The sequence below is a fragment of the Erinaceus europaeus genome, chromosome 7 (genome assembly GCF_950295315.1).
Source record: "Erinaceus europaeus chromosome 7, mEriEur2.1, whole genome shotgun sequence".
Taxonomy (NCBI): Eukaryota; Metazoa; Chordata; class Mammalia; order Eulipotyphla; family Erinaceidae; genus Erinaceus; species Erinaceus europaeus.
In genome coordinates, this window is record NC_080168.1 from 121,813,112 (window position 1) to 121,827,158 (window position 14,047).

At 42.5% G+C, this 14,047-nt stretch overlaps 1 long non-coding RNA gene across 1 annotated transcript in view; it reads right to left on the minus strand.

The window, feature by feature from the left end:
* Positions 1-540: 540 nt before the first annotated feature.
* Positions 541-14,047, minus strand: part of LOC132539329 (uncharacterized) — a 30,115-nt gene continuing 16,608 nt past the window's right edge. The window contains exons 3-4 of the long non-coding RNA XR_009550578.1: positions 8,256-8,356; positions 541-1,113 (exon numbers count right to left, since the gene is read on the minus strand). This is a non-coding gene — a long non-coding RNA (uncharacterized LOC132539329). The remainder of the gene's footprint in view (positions 1,114-8,255; positions 8,357-14,047) is intronic.

Below are 14,047 nucleotides of genomic sequence, written 5' to 3' on the forward strand. Positions count from 1 at the left end.
AATATTTAGAAGATAAATAAATGCAGACAGTGGGATAGCTAATACTGAAACGTAATTTAGTAATGCTGTCTCTTTTCTCTTTACACCTAATCACAGGAATGCTTTCCCTTGATAAGTTCCTGAAAGACTCCTCCAGAATTTTCCTGTAATTCTTATCTTCAATTTCCTTCCTTATTGATCTGCATCAGAATAGCAATGACTTCTGCATATCAGTTAGGGAACTTCCTACTTGGCCAGATAACCATCAGTTATATGACCTTTGGTACTGTTTGTCCTGCATGCTCACAGCAGCTACCCTGAGGTTGTCTGTTCACAGAACTGTGTGGCTTTTTAAAATTTTTAAAAATATTTATTTATTTATTCCCTTTTGTTGCCCTTGTTGTTTTATTATGATTGTAGTTATTATAAATGTCACTCTTGTTGGATAGGACAGAGAGAAATGGAGAGAGGAGAGGGAGAAAGAGAGGGGAAGAGAAAGACACCTGCAGATCTGCTTCACCTCCTGTGAAGTGACTCCCCTGCAGGTAGGGAGCACAGGGCTCAAACCAGAATCCTTACAATGGGTCTGTGTGCTTTGCGCCACTTGTGCTTAACCCGCTGCACTACTGCCAGACTCCTATAACTGTGTATTTTGACATCAGCTTATGGGCTATGCAGAAACTCTTTTCAGTGTTTATCCACTATCCTACTCTTCAACATAGAGCACAGAAGTCTCTATAGTATCATGCCTCCCACCTTTTAAAAAAAATTTTAAATTTATTCATAAAATTAAAAATATCAACAAGACCATAGGATAAGAGAAGTACAATTCCACACAATTCCCACTACCAGAGTTCTGTATCCCATCCCCTCCCCCACTCCCTTGAAAGCTTCTCTATTCTTTATCCCTCTGGGAGTATAGACCCAGGATCATTATGGGGTGCAGAAGGGAGAAGGTCTGGCTTCTGTAATTGCTTCTCAGCTGAACATGGGTGTTGGCAAGTTGATCCATACCCCAAGCCTGTTTCTATCTTTCTCTAGGAGGGCAGGGCTCCGGGGAGGTGGGGCTCCAGGAAACATTGGTGAGGTCATCTGCCCATTGAAGTCTGGTTGGCTGCATAGTATCATCTGCAACTTGATAACAGAAAAAGAATTAATATATAAAGCAGAAAAAATTGTTTAATAATCAGGAACCTAAAGGCAGAAGTATAGCAGATGAGACTTGGGGTCTCATTTTGGAAAAAACTAGTAGATCTATTTTAAGTATGCCCAAGGGCCCCATGATTTTACTGAATTTTTGCCTGAGCCCGACAGCTAACATACAGATAGGCCAAAGGTATTGTCTGGGGAGATGGTGTCAGAGTTGGAAATAGGACTAGACAGATGGATGAGAGAAGAGATAACTCCCAAATATAGGAAACGGATATAAATATGGTTAACTGGAAAAAAACCATAGATTTGATCCTTTTGTGGGCCCCTACAGGACCTTGCCCTCAACGTGATTCAACAATGGTAGGGACTGCCCCATTCTCTCAAGGGAGGTTGGGCCTTCTTCTTCTTCTAGCGTTTGCCCTTCTTCCGTAGCCAGTCAACAGCGTCAGGTTGAGCCTGATGTAAAGTTTCGAGGCCTCCTTTGAATCTGGAGAGGTGGCAGTCGTTGACTATGTGGGTCATAGTCTGTCTGGAGCCGCAGGGGCAGTTCGGGTCGTCTCTGGCTCCCCAGCGATGGAACATAGCGGCGCACTGGCCATGGCCTGTTCGATAGCGATTGAGGAGGGCCCAATCATAACGTGCTAGGTCAAAGCCGGGTTGACGCTCGCAGGGGTCTGTGATGAGGTGTTTGTTCTTGACCTCAGCTGACTGCCAACTCTGTTTCCAAGAGTCTGGAACAGAGAAGTTCAGTGTAGGCGTAGGGGACCAGATTGGGTGACGAGACGTCAAGCGTTGGACAGGGTGGGCGAAGATATCCGCGTATATTGGCAGGTCCGGTCGAGCGTAGACGTGGGAAATGAACTTAGATGATGCCGCATCCCGACGAATATCTGGCGGGGCGATGTTGCTAAGAACTGGCAGCCATGGAACATGGAGGTTGGACCAAAATACTCTATCACTCGAAGAAGGTGGGGCTGGTAATGAGTGCAACCTAGAATGTTCCTAGGTATGACCACAGAATATGAGTTCAGACCTACAAGGATGCAGAGATTACACAGGCTCCTGTACTGTATATGGGTCCCCCTTTTTTAAAAAAAAAGGCATGGGTTCCCAGAATCACACGAGAAAACTCATGTTTTAAATTTGCAAAGGTTGCTGTTCTAGAGCTATTAATACAATGGAAAATAGAGTAGGGTTTGGAGGAAAATGAATCCCACATGCTTAGATTCGTTGTGTCTCCCCCCACAAACACCCCACAGCGACCTTAGAAGGAACCCCCCCCATGAAGCCCCGTATGAACCCCACTGGTTTAGACGTCAGCACTGAATTCTAGACTCACTAAACATACTTTGTAATTTTTTTTTTTTTAATCAGAGCACTACTGAGCTCTGGCATGCTGGTATGAAGGATTGAACCTAGAACTTGAAAGCCTCAGGCTTGAGAGTCTCTGTACATAACCATTATGCTATCTACCCCCTAAAGGTACATTTTGCAAATAGGCTTTCACAGACTAAACTGCCACTGTGCTTGCTAATGGAAACTTCAAAGTTGAAGCTGTGAATTGTATTTCATGAAGTGTTTCATAGTTTCTGTTTTCTATTAGTTAAGGACTTAGACATTGTGTCAAAATTAAACTCTGATCTTTACCTTGGATTATTAAACTGATGATGACGATTATAGCTACCAGTTATTACGTATCACCTGTTCTTTCTGGACAGGTTTCTAAGTGCTTACACCCACTAACACATTTAACTCCAACCCTAAAGGTCAGTGCCATTATTACCCCCGTATTATGTGATGAAGATACTGAGACACAGATGACCATTAATTTTGTCAAGATTACACATCTGGGGGCCTGGTAGTGACACACCTGGCTGAGTGTACATGTTACAAGGATACTATCTGCAGGGGGAAAGCTTCACAAGTGGTGGAGCAGGACTGCAGATGTCTCTCTATCTCTCTCCCTCTCTATCTCCTCCTTCCCTCTGGACTTCTGAGTGTCTCTATCCAATAAATAAAGATTTTTTAAAAGATTATACATCTGGTAAGTGATGTAAAAAATACATATATATATATATCAAAATCGTAATCTGATGCCATCTCCATTCCAGGGTATTAGAGATCATGTTGATATCTGATTACTGTAAAAAATGGCGACTAATCCCTAGCACTGCAAAAAACGGTATCATCTGTTTTCCACCTACACCATGCCTCGGCCTCGCGTGAGCTTAATGTGCAACTTGGCGATATGAGAATCCGGCACGAAGCCCAGCCAGTCTATCTTGGCGTTACTCTCGATTGCACCCTGTCATTTCACGAACATCTCATAAAAACTGCAGCAAAGGTGGGCGCAAGGAATCACATCATTGCAAGACTGGCCAGCTCCTCATGGGGTGAGAGTGCTTCCACACTACAATCATCCTCTCTGGCATTATGCTATTCCACTGCAGAATACTGTGCCCCAGTATGGTTCCATAGCCCCCAATGTCCACTTGGTCGATTGCAAATTATATTCCTCCATGAGGATCATTTCTGGAACCATCCGTTCCACCCCGGTTCCATGGCTGCCAGTTCTTTTTTTTTTTTTTTTTAAATATTTATTTTATTTATTTATTCCCTTTTGTTGCCCTTGTTGTTTTATTGTTGTAGTTATTGTTGTTGTTGTTGTTGGATAGGACAGAGAGAAATGGAGAGAGGAGGGGAAGACAGAGAGGGGGAGAGAAAGACAGACACCTGCACACCTGCTTCACCGCTTGTGAAGTGACTCCCCTGCAGGTGGGGAGCCGGGGTTCGAACCGGGATCCTTATGCCAGTCCTTGTGCTTTGCGCCACCTGCGCTTAACCCGCTGCGCTACAGCCCGACTCCCGGCTGCCAGTTCTTAGCCACATCGCCCCGCCAGATATTCGTCGGGATGCGGCATCATCTAAGTTCATTTCCCACGTCTACGCTCGACCGGACCTGCCAATATACGCGGATATCTTCGCCCACCCTGTCCAACGCTTGACGTCTCATCACCCAATCTGGTCCCCTATGCCTACACTGAACTTCTCTGTTCCAGACTCTTGGAAACAGAGTTGGCAGTCAGCTGAGGTCAAGAACAAACACCTCATCACAGACCCCTGCAAGCGTCAACCCGGCTTTGACCTAGCACGTTATGATCGGGCCCTCCTCAATCGCTATCGAACAGGCCATGGCCGGTGCGCCGCTATGTTCCATCGCTGGGGAGCCAGAGACGACCCGAACTGCCCCTGCGGCTCCAGACAGACTATGACCCACATAGTCAACGACTGCCACCTCTCCAGATTCCAAGGAGGTCTCGAAACTTGACATCAGGCTCAACCTGACGCTGTTGACTGGCTACGGAAGAAGGGCAAACGCGAGAAGAAGAAGAAGAGGTCATGTGTTGGAATGTAACTTTTGAGAGCCTAGGGGTAACATACTAGCTTTCTGCTTAGCACAGTCAACAAGATTCAGTCTGTGACTGGACAATGTCCCTGCCTTTTCATCAACATGGCTCCAAATGAAAAATCAGTGGTGCCCGCTGTAGTCCTTTATTCATTAAATATGCCAGTGACTTTCCCTCCCCACAGGGTCTGTCTCTGAGAGAGAAAGAGAGAAAGAGAGATGGGGCAGGTGAAAAAGTCATGACACATTTTTGCATAGAAAAAACACATCGGGAGTCGGGCGGTAGTGCAGGGGGTTAAGAGCACATGGCACGCAGATCAAGGACCTGAGTAAGGATCCCGGTTCAAGGCCCCGGCTCCCCACCTGCAGGGGAGTCGCTTCACAGGCGGTGAAGCAGGTCTGCAGGTGTCTATCTTTCTCTCTCCCTCTCTGTCTTCCCCTCCCTCTCTCCATTTCCCTCTGTCCTATCTAACAACGAAGACAACAGTAATGACTACAACAATAAAACAACAAAGGCAACAAAAGGGAATAAGTAAATTTAAAAAAAAAATTTTAATTTAAAAAACAAAGAAAAAACACATCATGACTTTTCCGACAGACCAATATGACCTCGATGAAGTCAGAAGTGCTCAGATGACTTGCCTTAGCTGATGAAATGCAGATAGAGATGATGTGAGGATTTCAGGCCTGCCATGGGGCCACCATGTTCCCGTTCCTTCAGCTACTCTAACCATAACTATCTGGAACACTTCCAGATACCAGCAACTAGAGGAAAAGAATAGTCCAACCTGGGAAGGGTATGATGTTGAAGGCAGATATGCTTAGACTTCAATCTGGGGATTATTTGTTCCTGTAGGGCCATAAACAAGCACATCCAGACTGAAAGGTCTCCACAGACATAGACTTTCAGGGCAAAGAGTGCTGGGTACACACACCACATACCTGTAGCCCCATGATCATGGGAGTGCCTGGGGTAGACCCCAGGAAACGCCTCCACAAATTTCACCCCAGAACCAGGGAAATGAAGCAGGTTGGATTTGACATTTTTCTATTCCCTTCTCACTCATGACCACACAGTTCAGTGCTAATGACTAACTACTCCAACCAAAAAAAAAAAAAGTGACAAGGGTGGTAGGCAGCCTGTCTGTGTTCCATTTTCACAGCCCACTGCTATAAATAAATAATAGCATTCGGAAAGGAAGGCATGCATTGCCTTAGAAGGAAGACACAAAGAAAAGCACTTTCTCTGATAGTTTAGCAACACATTCAGATTTCATGTCTCAAGGTAAAAATAGGCCTAACAAATGAATTAGATTTGGAAGCTGAGCTGAAGCAGAGAATACTGGAATTATAAAACATACCGTAGGAGGGAAAGAGAGACTTATATGGTGCTGTATTCTCTCAGCTAGTGAGAAGGACAGAGAGTGATTGGGGGGGGGGGAGGATTTTCCCAAGAAATAAAAATAATCCTCAAGGGTCTGAAGTTAAAAATATCGTCCTTATTAAACTGATAATGGAAAGGGACTCTGAAAAAGCATGTATGCTTCAGCAAAGGATGAAATACATCTTAATAGATAGGATTTTCTTCAGTGTACTTTCATCATTAAGAAGAAATCTGAAGAAAATAAATGTCAAGGAATGCATATATATATATATATATATATATATATCATTGAATCAGATGTTTTCATTATTTTGCTTTAAGTTTCAATAAAACCTGCCCCTGTGTATTATACAACTGTCATACTATTTTTAATAACTCTGGCACTTAAGCAAAAAGAAAAGAAAGTGAAGATATATCCTATCTTCCAAAAGACAAAAAAAAAAAAGCATTGATCATCAACCATTCTTAATGTAATATATTAAAGTAAATACACCTCTTATCATATACCACATGCAAACAAAATGACATTAAACTGTCTTCCTACATCCAAAAATATGTTTTTTAAAGTTTTTTTTATTCCCTTGTGTTAACCTTGTTGTTTTATTGTTTTAGTAATTGTTGATGTCTTTGTTGTTGGATAGGACAGAGAGAAATGGAGAGAAGAGGGGAAGACAGAGAGGGGGAGAGAAAGACAGACAATTGCAGACCTGCTTCACTGCCTGTGAAGAGACTCCCCTACAGGTGGGGAGCCAGGGCTCGAACCGGGACCCTTAATGCCGGTCCTTGTGCTTCACGTCATGTGCACTTAACCCACTGCACTACCGCCTGACTCCCCAAAAATATGTTTTTATAGGACAGGGGTAATAGCTCACTAGTAAAGCAAAGAAGTTACATGCATGACATTCTAGATTTAAGCCCCAGCAGCATACATGCCAGAGCTAAACAGTTCTCTAGTCTCTCTTCACCTCTCCCTCTCCCTCTCCCTCTCTCTCTGTCTCTCTGTCTCTCTGTCTCTCATACACTCACACAGGCACACAAATAAATAAAGCTTTTAAAAACATATGCACTATTTGCATCCAGTGTAAATTGTATGTAACATTAGGTTATAGTTTCTGGAGGGCAAGAATGATTTTTCATCTCCTTTGTATCTGTCTCTCTCCCCAAAGATGCCTGATTCAGATGTTCCATAGACCAGAGAAACCTTTCTCCACCCTCCCTTCTTTACTCTATCTGATTTCCTATGTATGAACTACCCACCGTATTGACAGAAAATGAGTGCCAACAGAAAGCATCAGCATACATAAGGACATTCCTACTTCTCTGTCTATCTGTGCATGCAGAACACTCCCTCCACTGCCCTACTGGCTTCATCTCTGAGTTAGGATAATTCAATTCATTCACTTCACTGAACAACAGGAGAACTGTCTCAAGATGCCAATAGTCCTGTGGTCAAAGTGATTTGGCCCAATCTCAGTTCCCCAAGGCTTGGCCCTGAACACAGGTGAAGTCCTTCCGGGACAGCCAAATGACGGAGGGACACAGCTGGATTGACTCACAGCCAGGACCGTGAGACCGTTGAGGGTTCTGTGTTTATTACAGAAACTAGCCTAGAACAACTCATTTCTGTGTGCATAGATGATGCCAGCAATCAGCCATCTAAGTATAGGGGAGCTAAGTTGTCAGCTCCAGCTGTAGGCAGTGACTACACACATCCTCACTGGCCACAGCAAGGCAAGGTTCCTTGCTTACTGGGTGAGTGGTTCTGTCCTGCCACTTTGAGACTCAGCTCGCATAGTGGGACAAAGCTGCTTCAGTACCATCATCTGAAATGTCGATGGAAAGAAATTTTCTATTTGTGTATTCATTAAGTTACTAGCAGAGGTGTCCAGTAGGCTGGAAACACTAATCCCAACACTGCCCTTTTTTTTTTCCAAGCTGAAGGACAAAAAGTGTACCCAGACTTGGCAACTGTATTCATTTGTTTTTAGAGTCAACATGCTATAAACCATTTCACTTAGTCTGGGGTCTAGTGGCTTCGGGTATGCCACAATGTAAAAGCAAAAGTGAAAGCTTTTGACCCATGCTTTTTGACTGAACCAATCCAGCAAGTATTGAATGAATACTATATATCAAGTTGTGGGGTTGGGCACTGAAATGATAATGATGAGATCAGGAATAGGGCGTTGTTAAAACTTTGCTTGTCTTCCATTTGATTCCACAATCAAGATATCATTTCTCCACTCCCAGAAAACAAGTCTCTTTAAATGAATGAAATTTTCATGCTCAGAAACATTTTGAAGGGAGGGAGAGAGAGAGAGAGCACTCAGAGCTAACCTCAATGAACATGACTCTCTTAGGTATCTATATTGCTATCACTCACAATCAGCCATAGTTGATAAGCCTGTGCAAGTTCAAATTCCACAAGGTCCTTGAACCTAGAAAGAAGAACAAAAAGTCAATTGGCTGCAGGATCTCGATATGAGTTCATTCTTTCATCTTTTCTGTTTGGACTTTGCTTCTCCTGCATGTTTCTTGAGGCCTCATATGAAGATCTCCTGTTCTTGACACGGAATACTGCAGCAAGCAGAATTAAGTCTCCCTCTCTGAACTTGTACTTCAGTGAGTGAGGGAAAAAGTAAGCAGACAAGCATGAAAAAAACAATAATAATAATTTCTCTAATCATTGTATTACATGATCGTCACTACTTTAGTTACCAAATATTATGTTTATTCCTGGGACCAGGAGACAGCTTAGCACGAAAGCACAGGATTTGTATGTAAGAAGTCCCAGAAGTCTGAGAGGTTTAATCCTTAGCAAAGATACATCCCAGAACTATGCTGTGTTCTGCTCTCTATCACTCACAAAACTTAATGAATTGATACAAAAATAAAATCTTTTAAAAGACAATCTTTCTTTACATTTTAATTTGTTAAGCCAGGGAGATAACATATCAAATAAGAAAGTCTCCTTAAAATAACAGATTCTTCTTCTGAAGGGGGAGGAAAGAGAAGTTCACTGAAAACATTTAAGAACATTGGGTGTGGGAAGGGACAGCTATGGCAGACCCCTTATGTAGAACGCACACATTACTATGTTTAAAGACCTGGGTTCAAGCCCCTGGTCTCCACCTACAGGAGGGAAGTTTTGTGAGTGATGGACCAATGCTGCTACTGTCTCTCTTTCTCTCTCCCTCTCTATTTCCATCTCTATCAGAAAAGAAAGAAAACAGGGGGGGATGACTATGGGAAATGGTGGAATCATCATGGAGGTATCAAGCCGCAGAGATCACCCTGGTAGGAAAAATATTTTCTAAAAGTTGAACAAAATCGCTCTTCCCTGAAACAGATGGAAATTAGCTTTGTAGCTCCCCACCAAAAAATGCAGTTTAGAAAGAAAATAAAGTCATCATCATTATCCCTTTACTATTTCAGCCTTCTTTTATTTTTTAAATTTCTTTATTGGGGGAATTAATGGTATACAGTCAACAGTAAAATTCAATAGTTTGTACATGTGTAACGTTTCCCAGTTTTCCACATAAGAATTCAACCCCCACTAGGTCCTCCTCCGCCATCATGTTCCAGGTCCTGAACCCTCCCCCCTCACCATCCCAGAGTCCTTTATTTATATGTCGTACGCCAATTCTTTTATTTTTCTTTTTTGAAGTTCTATATTCTTCTTCTAACATATTTTTGATCATCAGCTTGGCTGTGACATTAGAGTGCATCTTCTTAAATGAAAACAATCTATCTTTGATTCCACAAATCCATCAGCTGTAGCAGACAGATCAGACTTTAAAAACTAGGCTTCACCTCTATGAAGATTCCCTGTGAATTCCCCAGAGGCCCCACGAAGGGGAAAGTAAGCTTTGTTGTTAAGTGAATCACTTGAAAGAGCTTCCATCTTAACTTTTTAAAATGTCCTCTCACTCAGCAAAACGGTCCATACTTATTAAACCACATACCCTCTGGGAACCTTGAATGCTCAGAGGCCAGGAGGTGACTGACTGGTCATTCTTCACACTTCCCTCCCCCCCCCCAAAGAAAAGCCCCCCTGTTCCTACTTGCCTGTAATAACTTTTTAACATTGAACTTAATCTCCTTCTCACAAATTACAAGCTTGTAACCATTACCTCAAGAGTGGCACCAGGAAACAAGAGAGCATTATGACTGTGCCCTCGTCCCTTAATATTTCCAATTTACTCCTTTCATGCCAGACCTTTGCAAGAGGCCTCATTTATTCTTAAATTCTAGGAACACAGAAGCCCAGAAATGTTTTGTTGTGTGGCAGAGAGCTCCAGGTCTGATGTTTCTGGAAAGGAAAAATCAAATGGGGCCATCCATTAACAGGTCAACCCAGGGAGCGTAATGAAACCCTTCTGCCTTTTTGAATGATGGATGGGGCCTCTTGTCCTTTTTTGGGTCTGGGCCTCTCAGACTGAAGGCTGTTTGCATTTAGTCAACACTTCCAATTTTATAGTCCTGTGGAGCCAAAGATTACAAGACTATTGAACTCCAGGCTGCCTTCTGTCTGGCTCCCCTCTCTGTTTCTAGAGCCCAAGTCTTTTTTAACAAGTCTACAAAAACAAGCAATTAGAGCTAGTTCTGTTAATCCTCTTCTTTTAACCTAGAGGTAATTGCATATTTGAGCAAGGATGCAAGGCAGAATGACCACTACTTGAAGCTGGGGGTTGTTCCTGGGAGGAACAAACTTCATCAAAGGGAATGATCAGAAGGGACTCCTACATCCCTAATCTCTTACAATCTTGGAAAGCACTACTAAATCACTAAGAAAGAAGAAAAAGAAGTGACTCCGGTCACCTAAAAGGCTTCACAGGAGCTGTATACAATACGAGGCTGAAAGAAATATATAAGTTAAAATGAATGAATGGGTGGATGATTGGATGGATGGATGGATGGATGGATGGATGGATGGATGGATGGATGGATGATAAAGAAAAAAAGAGAAAAGAAAAGAAGTCAGGGAGACATTTTAAAAAGCTGGGCATACGCGCTGGGTGGTGGCACACCTGGTTGAGTGCACATGTTACAATGTACAAGGACCTGAGTTTGAGCCCCCTGTCCCCAACTGCAAGGGGAAATCTTCTCTCTCTCTCTCTCTCTCTCTCTCTCTCTCTCTCTCTCTCTCTCTCTCTCCCTTCCCTCTTGATTTCAGGCTGTCTCTATCCAATAAATAAAGATTAACAACAGCTGGGCATATACTACTGAAGCAGCCACTGCTCAGTCTTCCTCCAGGGAACCCCACATCTGGTTCCACATGTAGAAGAAATACTGTGCTCCCTCTTCACTCAGTTCATGCTATTAATGCTCCAGAACTGACAGTTTTGGTGTGCTGTGTACACAATGAAAAGCATCCTGTTTGAGTCTTTTAAATTACTCATCATCCAATGTCAAACAGTATGGGCAAATTCAAAGCAATGACATTCCTTTCAAAACCTGTCTTGTAAAAATGCAGGGTATTTCTAGCATTTTATTGAGGGGAAATTGATGGTTTATAAACTACTGTTGCCACGGAGGTGCGATTTCTTGTCTTCCCATAACAGGTGACTGCAAAACACTCACCACCAACACCACCACCCAATTCAGGTGTTTCAGGGGCTGGGTGAGGGCGCACCTGATTGAGCGCACATGTTATAATGCTCAAGGACCTGGTTTGAGCCCCCAGTCCCCACCTACGGGGAAAGCTTTGCAAGTGGTGAAGCAGTGCTGCAGGTTTCTCTCTCTCTCTCTCTCTCTCTCTCTCTCTCTCCCTCTCTCTCTCTCTCATCCCTTCCCTCTAAATTTCAGGCTGTATCTATCAAATAAATAAAGATAATTTTAGAAAATTAAAAATGGGGAGTTGGGCAAAGTGCAGGACAGTAAGGATCCCAGTTCGAGCCCCCAGCTCCCCACCTGCAGGGAGGGGGGTCCCTTTGCAAGCAGTGAAGCAGGTTTGCAGGTGTCTGTCTTTCTCTCCTCCTCTCTGTCTTCCCCTCCTCTCTCAATTTCTCTCTGTCCTATCCAATAACAACAACAGCTATTACAACAGTAACAATAACAACCACAAGGGCAACAGCAAGGGCAGCAAAATGGGAAAAATAGCCTCCAGGAACAGTGGACTCACTCGTAGTGCTGGCACCAAGCCCCAGTGATAACCCTGAAGGTAAAAAAGGCAAAAAAAAAAAAAAAAAAGTCTCATTTCTCTTGACTAAGTCATTGGTCCAGGTCAAACAGATCTAAATTCAGGCCAGATGAACTGATTCAAGGGAAAGGCTACTAGTATCAATATCACTACAAATGTTAGCACTTTTGACCAGTGGTTATAAGAGGGAACATTCTCTTCCTGGATTTGAAAATTAAAGACTTTATGGCTCACATAGCTAATGACAAATATCTCTTCCCCTTCAAGGAAGTCAACGTGATGTTGGTCTGGAGAGCAGGGCAGAACTGTTGCATTCGCAGGGAAATGAAGCCTGAATTCTGACAAAGTAAGTTCATTCAGCCTGACCTACCTCTGAACTTTCCAGTTGCATAAGCTGATTTTTCCTTCTTATTATCAAGCCACTTCGAGCTAAATTTTGTTACCTCCAATGAAACCATCCCACTGACACTGTCCTTACCTCTTTCTATTCCATATAATATTGTGTGTGTACCGGTTTTATATTCTTTATTGTGTCTATTGACTTCCTGAGACCAATACCATATTTAATATATCTTTGTGTCTTCCCAGAGCGCCTAGCATACACATACATTCCATATATATGGAGAGAGAGAGGATTAAACATTAAACCAACTAACTCTGAATTTCTCAACTAAATATCAATTACATGAGCTGTTACAATATTTTATAGAAATATAAACACTGAACACTACATCTTAAAAAGAATAAATTAGATTAAAGGAGTCGAGCTGTAGCACAGCGGGCTAAGTGCACACAGCATGAAACTCAAGCTGTCCTAAGGATCCCGTCAAGCCCCCAGCTCCCCACATGCGGGGGGGGGGGTCACTTTACAAGCAGTGAAGCAGATCTGCAGGTGTCTGTCTTTCTCTCCCCCTCTCTGTCTTCCCCTCCTTTCTCCTTTTCTCTCTGTCCTATCTAGCAACAACATCATCAATAACAACAATAATAATAACCACAACAATGATAAAAACAAGAGTAACAGAAAAGGAAAATAAAAAGAAGTAATGATTTACTTACTACAGTATTTCTTCAAGTCTTCAAAATACTGTAGTTCATCAGATAAAAAGCAGGATTTATCATATTGTATTTGCCCAGTTGATTTATCTCCTTAGGTCTTTCAAACTAAGCATCTTGATGAATTATTGTTACAAGGAACACATCTGGAAAAGTATTACTGTATGCCATAATGTCTGAAAATAATGCTAAGGTCTCCTGGCTGGTGGGTTTTGATCCAGAAGCAGGAAATGAAAAAGAAAGTTTTCCTTCATTCCTGAAGACCACTACCAGTCTGGAGACTTGCCTGGGGCATTCTCATCCTTCTCTGTGCTCTGCTGAAATAGTCTGTAAGCTGCCTGCTCTAACACTTACCTTGTTCTGCACTAAATTCTAGTCTTTCAAAATGTTCCTTTCGTTGGCCATCAATAAAGGTCCTCCTCCCCTCCACACTGTAGAGTTATAGGACAGTAATTCGACTAAATGATATCACTGTATGTGGAAAAGAGAGTTAACCTTTCAGTTTCCAAACCATACAGAAATTGGACTTTTAAAAATATGTCGAGTGTGGCCAGGGAAGTGGTACAGTGGGTAAAGTGTTAGATTCTCAAGTTTGTGGTCTTGAGTTCAATCACTGGCATGGCATGGGCCAGAGTGATACTCTGGTTCTCTTTTACACAAATAAATAACGTTGTTGTTTTTTTTAATATAACTGTGTAGTGACAAATATTCACTAAACTTATGCTTATTATCATTTTGGAACAAGTACATTCATTAAATCACTCTACACCTACAAGTATTCCAAAGTATTCGCCATAAAACTAATAAAAAAAATTTTTATTTCATTTTTTTTAACCTCCAGGGTTATTGCTGGGGCTCGGTGCCTGCGCTACGAATCCACTGGTCCTGGAGGCCATTTTTTCCCACTTTGTTGCCCTTGTTGTCATCATTATTG